This window comes from Carassius auratus, chromosome 28 (assembly GCF_003368295.1).
Source record: "Carassius auratus strain Wakin chromosome 28, ASM336829v1, whole genome shotgun sequence".
Classification (NCBI taxonomy): domain Eukaryota; kingdom Metazoa; phylum Chordata; class Actinopteri; order Cypriniformes; family Cyprinidae; genus Carassius; species Carassius auratus.
In genome coordinates, this window is record NC_039270.1 from 9,913,252 (window position 1) to 9,929,947 (window position 16,696).

Sequence of the window (16,696 nt, forward strand, 5' to 3'; positions counted from 1 at the left end):
AGTGGGTGAATGGCACAACAATAGGCTTCAGGATCTCGTCAATGTATCTCTGTGCATTCAAAATGCCATCAATAAAATGCACCTGTGTTCGTTGTCCATAACATACACTTGTCCATAACATGACCACACTGCCACCATGGGCCACTCGATCCACAACATTGACATCAACAAACCGCTTACGCACACAATGCCATACACGTAGTCTGCAATCTGCCCTGTAGAGTGAAAACCGGGATTCATCTGGGAAGAGAACACCTCTACAAAGTATTGCCAAATTCTCTGATACGCCTTTGGAGACGACTTATGGTAGAGAAATACAAATTCAATTCAAGGGCAACAGCTCTGGTGGACGATCCTGCAGTCAGCATGCCAAGTTGCCAACTGCACGTTTCCTCAAAACTTGCAACATCTGTGGCATTGTGCTATGTGATAAAACTGAACCTTTTAGAGTGGCCTTTTATTATGGCCTGCCTAAGGCACACCTGTGCAATAATCATGCTGTCTGATCAGCATCTTGATATACCACACCTGTGAGGTGGATGGATTATCTTGGCAAAGTAGAAGTGCTCAATAAGACAGATTTAGACAGATGTGTGGACAATATTTGAGAGAAATAGGCCTTTTGTGTACATAAAAAAGTCTCAGGTCTTTTAGTTTAGCCCATGAAAAATGGGGGCAAAAACAAAAGTGTTGCATTTATTATTTTGTTCACTGTATTTTGTATAGAAATCACATCGCAAACGTTGAGTGCACCATTTTATTTAACTTGACAATGGAGACAATTGAACAAATACATATTTATTTCATTTTGATCAGAACAATTTATAATAGTGTAATCATTCCTCATCAGAAATACATGTAGTTTTAACAAATAATGTGGCCTTGTTGTGATGATCATCATGCTGCCTATGGGTATATGGTATGTTCAATTCAATTCAATTCAAGTTTATTTGTATAGCGCTTTTTACAAAACAAATCGTTACAAAGCAACTTTACAGAAAATTATGTTTCTACAATATTTAGTAGTAGCTAGTAGTTTGTGCACATTTGACAGGATTTTAGAAAAAATAAAAATAATAATAATAATAATACAAGACGTAGTCAGCTAGACGATGAACTATCAATATTATTAATTAAGTTATTATATGATTCAGTCACACATTTAGCAATAATTGTTAGTTCTGTTTGTTGATTCAGGGTTAGCATCATCTGAGGTCCTCTGAGGGTCAGCATCATCTCTTCTCAGGTGTTCTGGATCCAGACTGGAGCTTGTGTAAATCCTAGTTACCACGGGATGTAAATCCCGTGGCGAAACATAGAAACAAAATACAGACATCATTAGCATAGCTGCTGATCCAACAAAGTAAAATTAGTTTAACCCAAGCTAATGAATAAAAAAGCACCTTTGATCAGATGCAACTACACTCACAATTTAAAAGATACATTATTCGAATGCTTGGCGAAAGAGATGTGTTTTTAATCTAGATTTAAACAGAGAGAGTGTGTCTGAACCCCGAACATTATCAGGAAGGCTATTCCATAGTTTGGGAGCCAAATGTGAGAAAGCTCTACTGCCATCCTAGGAACGACCAAAAGTCCAGTGTTTTGTGACCTTAGGGTGCGTGATGGGTTGTAACGTGGTAGAAGGTTAGGTACGCTGGAGCTAAACCATTTAGGGCCTTATAGGTAAGTAATGATAATTTGTAACTGATACGGAACTTAATAGGTAGCCAGTGCAGAGACTGTAAAATTGGGGTAATATGATCATATTTTCTTGACCTCGTAAGGACTCTAGCTGCTGCATTTTGGACTACCTGTAGCTTGTTTATTGACGAAGCAGGACAACCACCTAGAAGTGCATTACAATAGTCCAGTCTAGAGGTCATGAATGCATGAACTAGCTTTTCTGCATCAGAAACAGATAACATGTTTCGTAGCTTGGCAATGTTTCTAAGATGGAAGAATGCAGTTTTTGTAACATTAGAAATATGATTTTCAAAAGACAAATTGCTGTCTAATATAACACCCAGATTTCTGACTGTAGAGGAAGTAACAGTACATCTGTCTAGTTGCAGATTGTAATCTACAAGATTCTGTGTAGTGTTTTTTGGTCCAATAATTAGTATCTCTGTCTTATCCGAATTTACTAGGAGAAAATTATTTGTCATCCAATCTTTTACATTTTTAACACACTCTGTTAGCTTAGATAATTGGGAAGTTTCATCTGGTCTCGTTGAGATATATAGCTGAGTATCATCAGCATAACAGTGGAAGCTAATTCCGTATTTTCTAATAATATTACCAAGGGGCAACATGTATATTGAAAATAGAAGGGGACCTAGGACGGATCCTTGTGGCACTCCATATTTTCCTGATGATAAATGAGATGACTCCCCATTTAAGTAAACAAAATGGTAGCGACCGGACAGGTAGGATCTAAACCATCTTAGAGCCTGCCCTTGAATACCTGTATAGTTTTGTAATCGATCTATGAGTATGTCATGATCTATGGTGTCGAACGCAGCACTAAGATCAAGTAAGACTAGAAATGAGATGCAGCCTTGGTCTGACGCAAGGAGCAGGTCATTTGTAATTTTAACAAGTGCAGTTTCTGTGCTATGGTGGGGCCTAAAACCTGACTGAAATTCTTCATACAGATCATTTTTATGTAGGAAGGTGCTCAATTGAGCAGACACAACTTTTTCTAAAATTTTAGACGTAAATGGAAGATTTGAAATAGGCCTATAATTTGCCAGTACACTAGGATCTAGTTTTGGTTTCTTAATAAGAGGCTTGATAACCGCCTCTAATAACTTGAATGGTTTTGGGACGTGTCCTAAAGATAACGACGAGTTTATGATATTGAGAAGCAGTTCTTCGGCTACAGGTAACAGCTCTTTCAGTAATTTAGTGGGTACAGGATCTAATAAACATGTTGTTGGTTTAGATACAGTGATAAGTTTATTTAGCTCTTCCTGTCCTATGGTTGTAAAGCACTGCAGTTTATCTTTGGGTGCGATGGATGAAACTGAAGTGTTAGATGCTGTAGAATCTACATTCGCTATTGTATTTCTAATGTTTTCTATTTTATCAGTGAAGAAATTCATAAAGTCATTACTATTTAACGTTGGTGGAATATTTGAATCAGGTGGCGTCTGGTAATTTGTTAACTTAGCCACTGTGCTAAATAAAAACCTTGGATTGTTTTGGTTATTTTCAATGAGTTTGTGTATATGCTCTGCCCTAGCAGTTTTTAGAGCCTGTCTATAGCTGGACATACTGTTTTTCCATGCAATTCTAAAAACTTCTAAGTTAGTTTTTCTCCATTTGCGTTCAAGACTACGAGTTACTTTCTTGAGAGAGTGAGTATTACTGTTATACCATGGTACAGTACGTTTTTCTCTAACTTTTTTCAATTTGATTGGGGCAACAGCTTCTAATGTATTAGAGAAAATAGTGCCCATGTTGTCAGTAATTTCGTCTAATTCATGTGTATTTTTGGGTACAAATAGCAGTTGAGATAGATCAGTCAGGTTATTTGCGAATCTTTCCTTGGTGGCTGGAACAATAGTTCTGCCCAGACGGTATCGCTGCGACATATAGTTAATATCAGTTATACGCAGCATGCACGATACAAGGAAATGGTCTGTAATATCATCACTTTGAGGTACAATATCTATAGCAGTAAGATCGATTCCATGCGATATAATTAAATCTAGTGTATGATTAAAACGATAAGTGGGCCCGGTGACATTTTGCTTGACTCCAAAGGAGTTTATTAGGTCAGTAAACGCAAGTCCTAATGTATCATTTGCATTATCAACGTGAATATTAAAATCTCCCATGATTAGCGCCTTATCAACTGTAACTAGAAGGTCTGAGAGGAAATCTGCAAATTCTTTTAGGAATTCTGTATACGGCCCTGGTGGTCTATACACAGTAGCCAGAGCAAGAGATAAATTAGATTTCTTTTGCATGTCTGACAGAGTAACATTTAGCAGAAGTATTTCAAAAGAGTTAAACCTGTGTCCTGTTTTCTGGGTAACATTGAGAATATCACTATATATTGTTGCAACACCCCCGCCACGACCAGTCTGACGGGGCTCATGCTTATAACAGTAGTTTGGTGGAGTAGACTCATTTAGACCAAAATAATCATTTGGTTTTAGCCAGGTTTCAGTCAAGCAGAGTAAATCAAAACTATTATCTGTGATCATTTCATTTACAATAACTGCTTTTGGTGTGAGTGATCTAATATTTATGAGCCCAAACTTTAAAAATTGTTTTTGTTCATTTACTTTACATTTTTCTGGTTTAATTACGATAAGATTTTTTCTAGATCCTACATTATATTTATATTTATATTTTGACCTCACTATTCGGGGAACAGACACAGTCTTAATAGGTTTTACAGCGCAAGTACTTTTAGCATTTAAGCGGGTGGAACAAAACTCATCATAATGGTTATTTGAGAATTGTTTTACTAGTCACATGGAGCGAAGTGTCCTGGAGATGTTGTCAGAGAGAAGCTCCGCTCCAATTCTGCTGGGGTGTAATCCATCAGCGCGAAACAGTCTAGGACGCTCCCAGAAAAGATTCCAGTTATTAACAAATAGCAGTTTCTGTTCTTTACACCATGACAACAACCATTAATTTAAAGCAAAAAGTCTACTGAACCTTTCGTGTCCTCGTCGATACGTGGGCAGTGGTCCTGACACGACGATCATCGCCGCGGGCGTCGTGCTGCGATCCGTCTCGATCAGAAGTCCCTGAAGTCCCTGTTCAGCGTCTCCGTCTGCCGCAGCATGGTGTCGTTAACCCCGGCGTGAAGCACGACCGCTTTGGGGCTCTCGTCGTCCTTCAGGATCGCGGGTATCTGCGCAGAAACATCGAGAACACGAGCACCAGGCAAACAATGAGTGTGCACTTTACCTTCAGCTAACGTAGCACTTACGTGTCGGACGATGGAGTCTCCGATGATCACAGCGTCGCGTCCTGTCTCGCGGAGGGGAGCGAAGCGGTTCTGGATGGAGATCTCGAAGGCAGGAGGGGGAGAAGTCGTCGCAGGGGACCCAGCTCGCGTCCTCCGCTGTGGATGCACCCAGGGTCCGTGGTGTCCCGGCGTCGCAGTGAAGGACATCTGGGAAGATCGCGTCCTGGGTGCACCGGGCCTGCGCAGAGAAACACACGGAGTAGATGTGATGGGACTGTTAACAGCACGCTGTATACTTACCCCGGACTTGTGAGCGTCAGCCCGGGATGATTCCAGCGCGGCTCTCCGCTCTCTCAGTTGGGCCTGTCTTACCTCCAGGTCGCGAATCTGCTTCCCCACGGCCTCGAGCTCGAGCTGCACAGAGTGGAGACATTCATCCGCCATTAAATCAAGTAACAGTGAGTACAGCAGTGGTAATGTGTGTGAATAGAGTATTAGCAATGTAAGCGCAGTTAGCAGCAACCACGCTTGCTGATGCTAACTGGCTAAAAGCTAATAGCGGACCCAGGAGATCAGAATAAAACTAGTGATAGCGAGGCGCTCTGATTGTTTTTGTTGTAGAATACAATAGAGGATATATTCACGCGTTATATAAACGGAAACGATGATGTATAAAATTTATTTTTAAGTTAAAAATAGTCAATGAAAAGAAGATAGTGACGGAGCTCAAACGCAGTACAGCCGTCAACAACAAACAGGAAGTGACGTCAGTATGTCTGTGTGAAAGTGTGGCACGTGGCGTTAACTGCAGGCATTTCTTTATCCCCAGTTATTTCTGAACTTTTAGCACAATCTTGACTGCTGAGTTGTCCAATCATACTGCTTGGTCTGACCAATTCGATCTGACCAATCATAAAGCCAAATCTGCCATTTTTTCTAACAAACAAACCAGTCAAGAGAGTAGATTACACCTTAAGTGCAATTGAACTCAAAACATGCTTTCTGATGTTCATTCATGTTTATTGTATGCTATAACTAGTAAAGAGAAAGAGATGATTGGTGCCGCTTGAACTGAGGAACTTCAGTGATCTGTCACGACACATTAAAGAGCCACAAAATGGTACTTATTGTTTGACTCTCTTTAAAAAATGGCCAAATTTTAAAGCTACTTTAAAGTAACTTGCTCTGTCTTGTCTGGCGGCATGTTGTCAGTTTCCTCTTTGCTGTATTTTTCATTGTGTGATAACATCATGTGTGGCATGAAAGCGGCATGGCTTGTTGGACATAGCAACACTAACTAAGGGGGCAGGGGGATCTTTGCCAAGGATTGCTGGCTCAGGTTCTGAGATGACAGCATGAACATCTTTCTTACATTAGACAATGACTTCTGGAGTTTGCGCTTGACTGCATGTTAATAAGTAACTCGCTGCCTATGGTGAGTGGTTGGCGATGGCTCCTTGATGTGTCTATGCATCCCAAAGTGGTTGTTTCTCGATGGTCGCACCACATGATATTTTATCAAATGGTACAATGTTTGTTTGTATATTACGGTCTAAATTTAAATACAAATGCATTGCAATTTTGTACAGGTTTGCAAATACATTTGAATACATTTTGAGTAATTTCAGAAATGTTCCAAAACAACCAGACGGTCACACCACATGATATTTTGACATTTGAAGGTGCAGGTGATTGTCTTTAGAAACAGTTTTTGTTAAGCTGGTTGAAAGTCTCTTCACATCCCTATAGCTATCATTAAGTCAAGTTGTATAAATGTATTTATATATATTTATATATTCTGTGGAAGGAGTAGGACTAATAAATGCTCAACCATTAATTGACTTTCCTACCTGCCTGTCAACATATGTATTTGTATACCTCTGCGCACCCTGTTATCAGCGCATTCACGTATGCTATGCAGGACAGAGCAAGAATGACCCTGTCCCAAATGCCACCCTAAACCATCACGATCTGACCTTGGAGGTGGAGCTTCCTGGACTATTAAAGCAGGATGAACTTCTGGCTCATTCTCTTACCTTTCTCACCTCAGAGACCAGGTACAGGTAGGAAAATAAAATTACAATTGATTATCCAACATTCAATTAATCAACTAAGTGGTGCAGGTGGCTTGTGTCCACGTGAATTGTGGTGGTTAATTGGCATTATTGCTTCATGGTAGTATCTCCATTGCATTGTTTTGTAGCTAGCTAGTATGCTAAGCTATGCATTGTTGGTGTAATTCTGTTCTATATCAGAAATATATCAATGTAAAAATAGTGAATATTCTTCTATTAAATTTGGATCTGCAGAGTATGTTCGCTTACTAGTGAAGGTCAGTTTTTACTATTTGCATTTTATAAACCCTTACTAATGCTTACAATTTTGGGGGGTTGGTATAAGCCTTCTGAGTATGTTCACATACAGGTGAAGGTCATATTTGTTGGCTTAATTTACTGCAGTTGCAATTGTGCCCATTTCATCTCATTGCTGCTGGTTTTATCAATCAGCAATGGACCCCTGTGATGAACATTCAGATGCCCCTTATGTCTAGGAGGATATGGATAATCCTTACAGTGCAGCTTGTGAGAGGGGTCTAAGGCACTGGATTTAGGCTCCAGGTTCTTTGAAGGCATGAGTTCAAATCACACAGCTGCCTTCATTGGTTTTAACCAAGGCCGGGAGGCACTGCATATACTCGAAAAAGCAGCAGCCAGGTTCGCCAGAGACATGCGAGTTAAACAATATGCATTGTCCTCTCCCACAGCCAATCGCCTGTTTCTTAGGCAGGGTGACCCCATCCTGAGAGAAACAACTGTCATGAAAACTGGATTCGCAACATGGTGGCTGTGCACGGCAAAAAGAAGGAATGCTCTTTAGGTGGTCGCGATCATTTTAGTGCGCTCGCAAACATTTGTGTGACACCAGCATGACTACAATTTCAAACCAACAAGTCATAAGTGTGTACCAACCTCTGCTCCACTACCAGAAAGTACAGATGTAACATTGCGTACACACAAAATGGGCATAGAAATGTGTGTACTGTTTTCCATTCAGCTATCTGGATTTATAAAAATGCTCATAAACCAGTAGACAATGGACTTAGGGATATGCCACCAGATGAGCAGGCGATAGCATAATAGACAGCTTTGGGACAAGCCCCTGTTTTAGCTAATCCATACTGTCCTGGCAAGTAGTGTGCTATGGGTGACTGCCTGATTTCTCACCGTTTATGCTGCTGCACATGTGGGTCATGTGGGTAATGCTTTGGCCATTCTCCTGGCGGCCTTACAGAAAACAATGTGTGTGGAAGATCAATATTTCAAAATGTTAATTGATTCGGCTTTGGTAGCGCATACACAACAGACACATAATGTAAGTGATGTTATGTCATCAGTTGTCTTTTGTCATAGTCAGATATGACAAAATTATTTTAATGAGGTTTTAGTTACAAGGTTCGGGAGGATACTTAGTCCAATCAACACTGGTGGACCACAATCAAGTAATCAATACCACAGTATAAATACTGCTGACTTACCTCTATCCATTGACGGTTTATCAGCATTCGGTTCACAATGTCATCTGTCATCTTATCACAGACCCAATTTTCCTTCCAACGAAGAGATCTATAACGGGGATTTTTCAGATCTGCCGCTTTTTGCCGGCAGTCATACCCTGCCAAACACGGCCGCTGAGCACCATTAAGCCTTATCCGCGACAGCTGCACTTCTCGCCAAGCCACACATTGTGGCCAATAGACCGTGCAAAGCCCCTTGCTCGCCTCGCTCAACATCACGATCATCCCGTTCAAAACCCGGCTCTCCTTGAGCACTGGATCGCAGCAGCAGCAGGCATTCAACTAGCCTGGCACCACCCCACTTCTCACTGCAGCAAGCCTGTTTCGCTTTTCTGGCTGTGGCGCAGTTTGAGGCTGCCTCCACTAGTGGCGCAGACCGTGTGTTGTAAACCTATACATTTTCAGGTGAAGACGCTAAATGCCGGTTTCGCAGTTAAAGTTTGTTAAACAACATTATGACGGAATTCTGTCAGATGATGATGCCATTTTTAACCACATAGCCAAGGAATTTTTTCAAGACTCGTCATCCACACTGAAATGTCTGAAGACATTACATTTTCCTTACTGTGCATGTTTAAACGACAGTCCATACTACAACGTGAAAACAGCATTCCAAATTGATCTGCCCTGAAGGCTATTTAAAAAGATCGGAAGGCCAAAACGAGAGGCCAAAACTCCTCTCATGCTCCCCTTTACTTCTCTATGTTCCACCACAGCCTAACCATCTTTCTGAACACCACACCCCCCGCTGTAAAATCAGAGCACAGATTTGTCAGAAGGCAGAAGGCACCAAGAACTATTAGCGATCAGAGCGATTCCATATCAAAGAAGCTCACCGAACTGGCATCAGCTACAGCAGTGTCCCACCCCACAGGAGCCTTTTCCCGTATTTCCTCTCTACTTAACGTAATGCAGTGTCTGCTCCCACAGGAGCCTTTTCTGTATCTCCCCACGGCCGCAGCAGTGTCTGCTCCCACAGGAGTCTTTTCTGTATCTCCCCACTGCCACAGCAGTGTCTGCTCACGCGGGAGTCTTTTCTGTATCTTCCCACTGCCTCAGCAGTGTCTGCTCCTGCAGGAGCCTTTTCTGTATCTCCCCACTGCCGCAGCAGTGTCTGCTCCCGCAGGAGCCTCTATCTATATTTCTCCACTGCTGCAGAAGTGTCTGCTCCTGCAGGAGCCTTTTCTGCCTTTCCCTGCTGCCGCAGCAGTAGCAGCTCCAGCAGGAGCCCTTTCTGTCCTTCCCTACTGCCGCAGCAGTTCTCGCTCTCGCAAGGGCCTCTAAAATAAAAACAAAAACATAATAAAAAACTAACCCGCTCGACACTGCTCTCGAAAAACAATTAATTATACTGTTCCATGGTACAAACTTAACGTAATGCATTGCTAACAATCTAATGTACATGCTCATTATATCAAAAGCCTTCAAGGGCACCAACGTCCCGACAATAGTTTCTACATGTCACTGTACAATCTAGTCCTCGTTTTTCTAAACATTTAATTTAAATGTACACTATCTTTAATATTGGACAATTATTTACGACAGGCATGCCACAGCAATCATAAGTCCTTGAACGTAACCTCAAATGTTGCCATTTTTTTCATTACATTTCAGCTATTCACTGAAATAATCTGTTCAGATTTCCCCTATAGGTGGCAAAAAAGGGGGTTCATGATCAGCATTTTTGAAGCCCCACCTTCTCGGTTTCTCATTAGCCCACTGGAGTGGTTATTCTGAAAATTCTGTGATAAGAAACTCTTAATCAATCTGTCAGTTCCATATAATTTGCAGTTTTAAAACATAATCACTTCGATAGCGCTGATGAATTCTCTCTCCCAACTGTAGAACAATGTTCATAAAATCATAAAAAAATTTCCTCATAGCGTCCCCTTTAGACAACTCAAATTGCTCTGAGTATTGAACTCCCTGTCAGGTGCTGCAAATTGCTCCAACTACCGGCAAGGCTACCCATCTGATACAGTGAGTATTGAATTCCTGTCAGATGCTGCGAGAGCCTCCTGGTCGAGCAGACCTTGCCTTTTCTGACAAACTACTGGCGGAGTTATCCATCTGTTGCTGTGAGTATTTAAATCCCGTCAGATGCTGCAAGAGCTTTCCCGGTCGAGTGAATGTTTCCCTTCAACTAACGGCGTCGCTTACCCGTCTGTGCATGAATATTGAAGTCTTGTCAAAGGTTGCAAGAGCCCTCCTGGTCAAGCATTCTTGGCCTTTCCGTCCGACTATGGGTTTATCCATTCGGTGCCGCAAGCATTGAGCTCCCATCGAATGCTGGCGAAAGCCTCCCGGCTAGACAACCATACCTTTTATATTTTACGACCAGCATAGGCTTACCGTTCGATACCGTGTGCTCCCATCGTACGTCGGCGAGAGCTTCCCAGCTAAACAACCTTAACTTCCCCTTTACAGTTTTAGAGACTTAGACCCAATCCCAATTCTACCCTTTAGCCCTTCCCCTTTCCCCTTTTTGTCTGCCGAGCGGACCTATCCAGTTTGCAAATATTCATCTCCTGCGGGAGGCTGGCGAGAACCCTATCCTCTTCCCATCCAGCGAGGCTTACCCGTCTGATGCGTGTGCTCCCATCAGATGTCGGCTAGAGTTCTCCCGGTTGGGTTTCATACTTGCTACCCACAAGCGAGTGTCATCCATCTGACGCCGTGATTATTGACCTCCCGTTGGATGTTGCAAGAGTCTCCTTGTCGGTCAGCCCAAAAACCTTTATATCTGCCAAACTGAGAGGACCCAGCCGTCCGTCGTCCTGAGTCTTAATCTCCGAAGGCTTCATGGGCCCTCTCAGTCAGCCATTGCCCTTTGCCCACTGAATAGCAGGGGCTTATCAGCCAGTAGGGCCCGTACGCCGACACTGTGACCATTTCCAGTTGAGGCAACTCGGGCCCTCCCGGTCGGGTTATACAACCATGCTGCTCCTCCTCGTCAGCTGGTAGGGCTCACCGTTCCAACACTATGAGCTCTGGCGGCTGTCCTCTTGTTCGCTTGCTTTTTGGGGGGTATTCTAGATTCGGACCATTCCTGAGCTTGGAGCCCTTCTCCGGACAGCACACCAGATACCATACCTCAGCTAATTATATGTAAGCATAAACTCGTGAAATGAGGTTTTTAGTAACAAGGTCCGGGATAAGCGCGTCAGATACTTCGCCTAATCAACACCGGTGGACCACAATCAAGTAATCAATACCATAGTATAAATAACGCTGGCTTACCTCTATCCATTGATGGTTTATCAGCATCCCTCCTCCACCCCATCTCCTCACTTCGAGTTCACTTTACAACTAGACGGGGAAGGGGGGGTACCCTAGGTTCGGTCCAATCCCGACCTAGGAGCCCTTCCCCAGACAGCACGCCAAATATGCATACCATACCTCAGCTAATTATATGTAAGCGTGAACTTGTGAAACAGTTTCTTTTGTACATTTGGTTCATCAGCATTGTTAAAACATATCATTCAATGGAACTGTGCAATGATTTAGATTTAGATTTAATGTGTATATATTTTGAAAGCATTGAATCGCTATAGAAATTGTGATTCATTTGATTCTTCGCGTTTTAAACCGATTACTGTCTGAGATCGGCAATTCACGATTCAAAAATCATTTTTCAAGATGGATGCATATGAACCATCTAGGGTTGTAATCGATGCATCGAGAAAACGAGTCAATTGTTAGACCCCTATAATTTGCACCACATTAAAGACTGAAACCAAGTGAGCTGAATACCTTCTTTGCTCGCTTTGAGCAACAAAACAGCACCACTGTACAGAAGACTTCACCTCCTCTCGGCGACCAGGTGATGACACTGACCCCAGACAGTGTGAGGAGATCCTTCAGCAGGATCAATGCACACAAAGCTCCGGGTCCTGACAACATACCTGGGCGTGTACTGAGAGACTGTGCAGCAGAACTCACTGATGTCTTCACAGAGTCAGGTCTTTGTTCCCACATGTTTCAAAACTACCACCGTCATTCCAGTTCCGAAGAAGCCATCTCCATCCTGCTTCAGTGACTACCGTCCCGTTGCACTTACTCCCATCCTCATGAAGTGCTTTGAACAGCTAGTCATGCACCACATCAAGTACACCTTCTACAGAGGCACCATCGAGAGCATCCTGTCGAGCTGCATCACTGTGTGGTATGTCGCCTGCAACGCGTCCTGCCGAAAGACTCTGCAACGCATAGTGAGAGCAGCTGATAAGATCATTGGTGTCTCTCTCCCCTACCTCCATCACATTTATGGAACCCGTCTCACTTGCAAAACCCTCTGCATCGCAGGTGATCCCACCCACTCGTCTCACAGCTTCCTCAGCCTGCTGCAATCAGGGAGGAGACTACGGAGTCTCCAGGCCAGGACCAGCAGACTGAAGGACAGCTTCATTCATCAAGCTGTCAGGAAGCTGAACTCACTCCCGAACTTGCGCTAACGCTAATGAGCTTAAACTTATTTTTTGTACACAGTGCCGCGAACTGTCAATCACTCCTGTACGCGTGCATCACTGTCCTCCTCTCAGCTGCAGCAACTTGTGCTCTCTTCATCATGCTTTAAAACAAAAAGGGGACAAAAAGGTTGTATTGTCTTTGTGCATATAGATTCATTAGATAAATTAATATTTAAATTTGTGCCTATTCGCCTATGGTATTTTTTTTTTTACTTAGAAAAAAGATGCTGCAGCCATTGAGCAGCCGGCGGGGGCTGGTTGCAGGACGTCTCAACCTCCGCAGACAGTTTTTAATGTTTATCAGACAATAACTACTCAAGATTTTGCTTTAGTATAATTTTCGGGGCAATTAGGGCCAGATTCGGGATTCGGGACAACAGTTAAGATTTCGTGACTGTCCCAAATTTTTTCGGGACACCTGGTCACCCTACCTGAAAGAGATACTACATTACTTCATTAGCTTGCGTCTGACCTGCAGCGATATCAGTTAGGCTTGGTGGGGTGTCAGCCAGCAAGTCATCTGATTCTGACTGTGTTGTTTTAGTACTCAGAGCATATTAAGTATTTTTCACTATATTTGAATACTTAACGAGCCAAGTGTGCGCGTTTCACTCACTCTCTCCGAACACATAGCGTTGTTACTGACAACGGTAAAAGCAGCGCATGCGCTTTTCACTTGTAAAACTCAAGGGTGTGTGGGTAATGTAGTCTCTGCTCTCTGTGGGACGAATTAGGAAGCTTGCATTGTGAAGGGCGCTCTGAAAAGCAGCAGCACAGGCAAAAGATTAAAACCTCTACTAAAACAGATGTCCAAATGAGCTTACTGCTACGCTAAAAGCACATTCTGGGTGCACGGAGAGGTGGCGGTACGCTCAAGAGCTATATTTGAAAGTGGTGGTACTGGGTACCGATGCATACCGGCCCACTTAAAGCACTGCATACGATAAAATGCACCAGTCACTTTGTGCAGCATTTGTGTGTTCACTACCTCAATCAGCATGGAACTGATGTCATTCCACTACCTCATCAGTCAGTTAAATAAAATAACTGCTCTTGCTCTTTGTCACTTTAATCAGACTAAATAATTTTATCTGCACTGTTATTCACTTCATTGATTTGCATTCTATCTGCCATGTGCCTTGCGCTGCTTTACTTAACTTTATTTTTAATTTATTATATGTCTTTTTTACATTCCCTTATTGTATCTATATTTAATATTTGATCTAGATTTTTAGGCTGTACTGTCAATGTTATCTGTATGCACTGGGGGTCTGAGAGTAACCAATTTCGATTCTCTGTATGTACTGTACATGTAGAAAAATTGACAATAAAGCAGACTTGACTTGACTTGACTTTATAAATGAAATAAAAATGTACACAAACCTTTATTTCCCTGAAAGAGTGCACCAAATTGGCGGCACTGAGAACTGCTCTCTTCTGCGGCCGCGTCACATTTTAACTCGCACATTCTCAAAAAATTGTTGCATATGCGATCATTTTGGTCACAGTCTAGAGCCCTAACTACTTTACATTTATATTTTTATAAACAAACAGTGAAAGAAGAATGTTTCTGTGTTCATTTCTATGTTAACATATAACATTTGTTTGCATTCCTCTGCAGTGCTTTTCCATTGTTTTTCTGTTATGTAAACACATGCTAGATGGACTTCTCGTCTTTTGGAGCGTCTTGCGCATGACGCATGCCAAAAAACACAGTGAAAACACTCAAATTAAAAGAAGTAAAAATTTTTAAAACGTGCCTTTCAAGGGTGCATCTAGATGACTGAAAAGTTTTTTTTTTTTTTTTGAAAGGGTTCTCATGGTCTTGGAACATTAATATACAAGTAATCTAAAGTGTAAATCACAAAACCACTGGAAAAGATTGGGCTCTCTGAAAAACATTCAGCAGTTACAATTTATGAAATCCTATGATGAGTTTAACTGTATTGATGATTTTTGGTTGTTTTAGGGCCTGTCCACTAGGGCTGTCAACGAATATTATAAATTAGAATATGTATTCGAATAGTTTAAAAAAACGAATTTCGAAGGTGAAAATTAATATTCAATTAAAAAAAAAATTGGAAAAAAACACCCGTAGTAGAGGCATGGTTGTCTGCCTTGCGAGCGGGCGCGCTAGCGCGCCTGATGCTGTGTTCACACCATAGACTGTAAAAAAATATGGACGTAGTGTCCGTGACGTCACCCATAGACTCCTCAATAGCGGTTTTGAAGCCTAAAGTGTGCAGATTGCGCCATCGCCATGTTGGCAGCACGTCACCGCACAACTCTCCAGGATAATCGAAAATGGGCAAAAAGGCGGGAGTTACTTTCTGAAGCCACGCCCACCTAGCGCGACGGCATTGTCAGCAGCGGCAATCCACCTGTCACTCAAGTGCCCACGCCCTTAATTATGCAGAACTTTAAGGCTTAATATAAATTAAACGGATGAGTTATAAAAAAATTCACCCCCCTCACAGTTGTAATGAAGGGCAAAATTAGCAATATAGACCAAAATCATTTTTTGAACCAGGCTGTAAACATGTTTTTTTCTGCTGTAAAGTTGGGCATTTTAACATGGGGAGTCTATGGGACTGACTCTCTTCTGCAGCCAAAAAATAGTTGTAAAAAAAACAGCGGGAAGGCCACGGGTCGATAAACATGTACGTGACTCAAAAGTTAAATGTGTATTTACAACACACTCTTCCAAGCGAGGTCCTTTTTATTCCTGAAATATGAACTTGTGTGTGATACTTGTGTCATAAAGCTCTGGTTGACTGCTCACTGACAACATCATTCCTCCATGTTGAATGAGTGACTCCTGAGCAGGCTCCTGATTGGTTATCGCGGCGCGAATTGACGCCAGAGTTAAAATTTTTCAACTTGTGCGGCAGACACGAATTCGCGTCAAACACATAAATGCACAAAAGCACAATTCGCGCGTAACGCGCCCATCGCGCCAGACGCTCAATTCGCGCGAACTGGACGTGCGAATGAGGCGAATTTGCATCTTCCGCGCCGCGCTAAACGCCTCATTCGCACTGCAAGACCTCCAGACGCATTGACTTAAAGGGGGGGTGAAATGGTCGTTTTCACTCAATATCCTGTTAATCTTGAGTACCTATAGAGTAGTACTGCATCCTTCATAACTCCAAAAAGTCTTTAGTTTTATTATATTCATAAGAGAAAGATAGTCTGTACTGATTTTTCCCGGAAAAACATGACCGACTGGAGGCATGACATGTGGGCGGAGCTAAAGTATCACGAGCGCGAGTAGGCTTTTGCGTTGAGAGCGTTTGGAAGCTGTGACATTACCGTGAGGAAAAAAACATCCAAAACAAACCATGGCTAACAGTCTGATTCAGCGTATATTTATGATCCAGAATCAGATCCAGAGGCTGAAATTTAACAAGAGCAGCATCAGCAACGACGTCTCTATGTGGTATGTACTGAAACTGTATATATTTGCTTAGCGGTTTTGGAAAATGACTAAGTTCCACTTTATGTCGTCTTTTTTTTTTTTTTTAAGCTGTACATGTGGAAAGTGCAGTTTGATGACAACATCGCATGTTGTTTACTTGATGAGCTTACGCGCCGATAGCTAAGTTAACAACACAGAGATATTTGAAGCAGTTTTACTCACCGCATGCGGTTCCAACACACTCCAGACCCTTTTTCGTTGGGACTGCATTATCCTTAAGAAATAAACGATGTGCAAATCCG

General features: G+C 42.3%; 1 protein-coding gene across 1 annotated transcript in view; it reads left to right on the forward strand.

The window, feature by feature from the left end:
- Nucleotides 1-16,696, forward strand: part of LOC113046750 (uncharacterized) — a 30,426-nt gene that overhangs the window by 755 nt on the left and 12,975 nt on the right. The gene's annotated exons all lie outside the window — the stretch shown is intronic.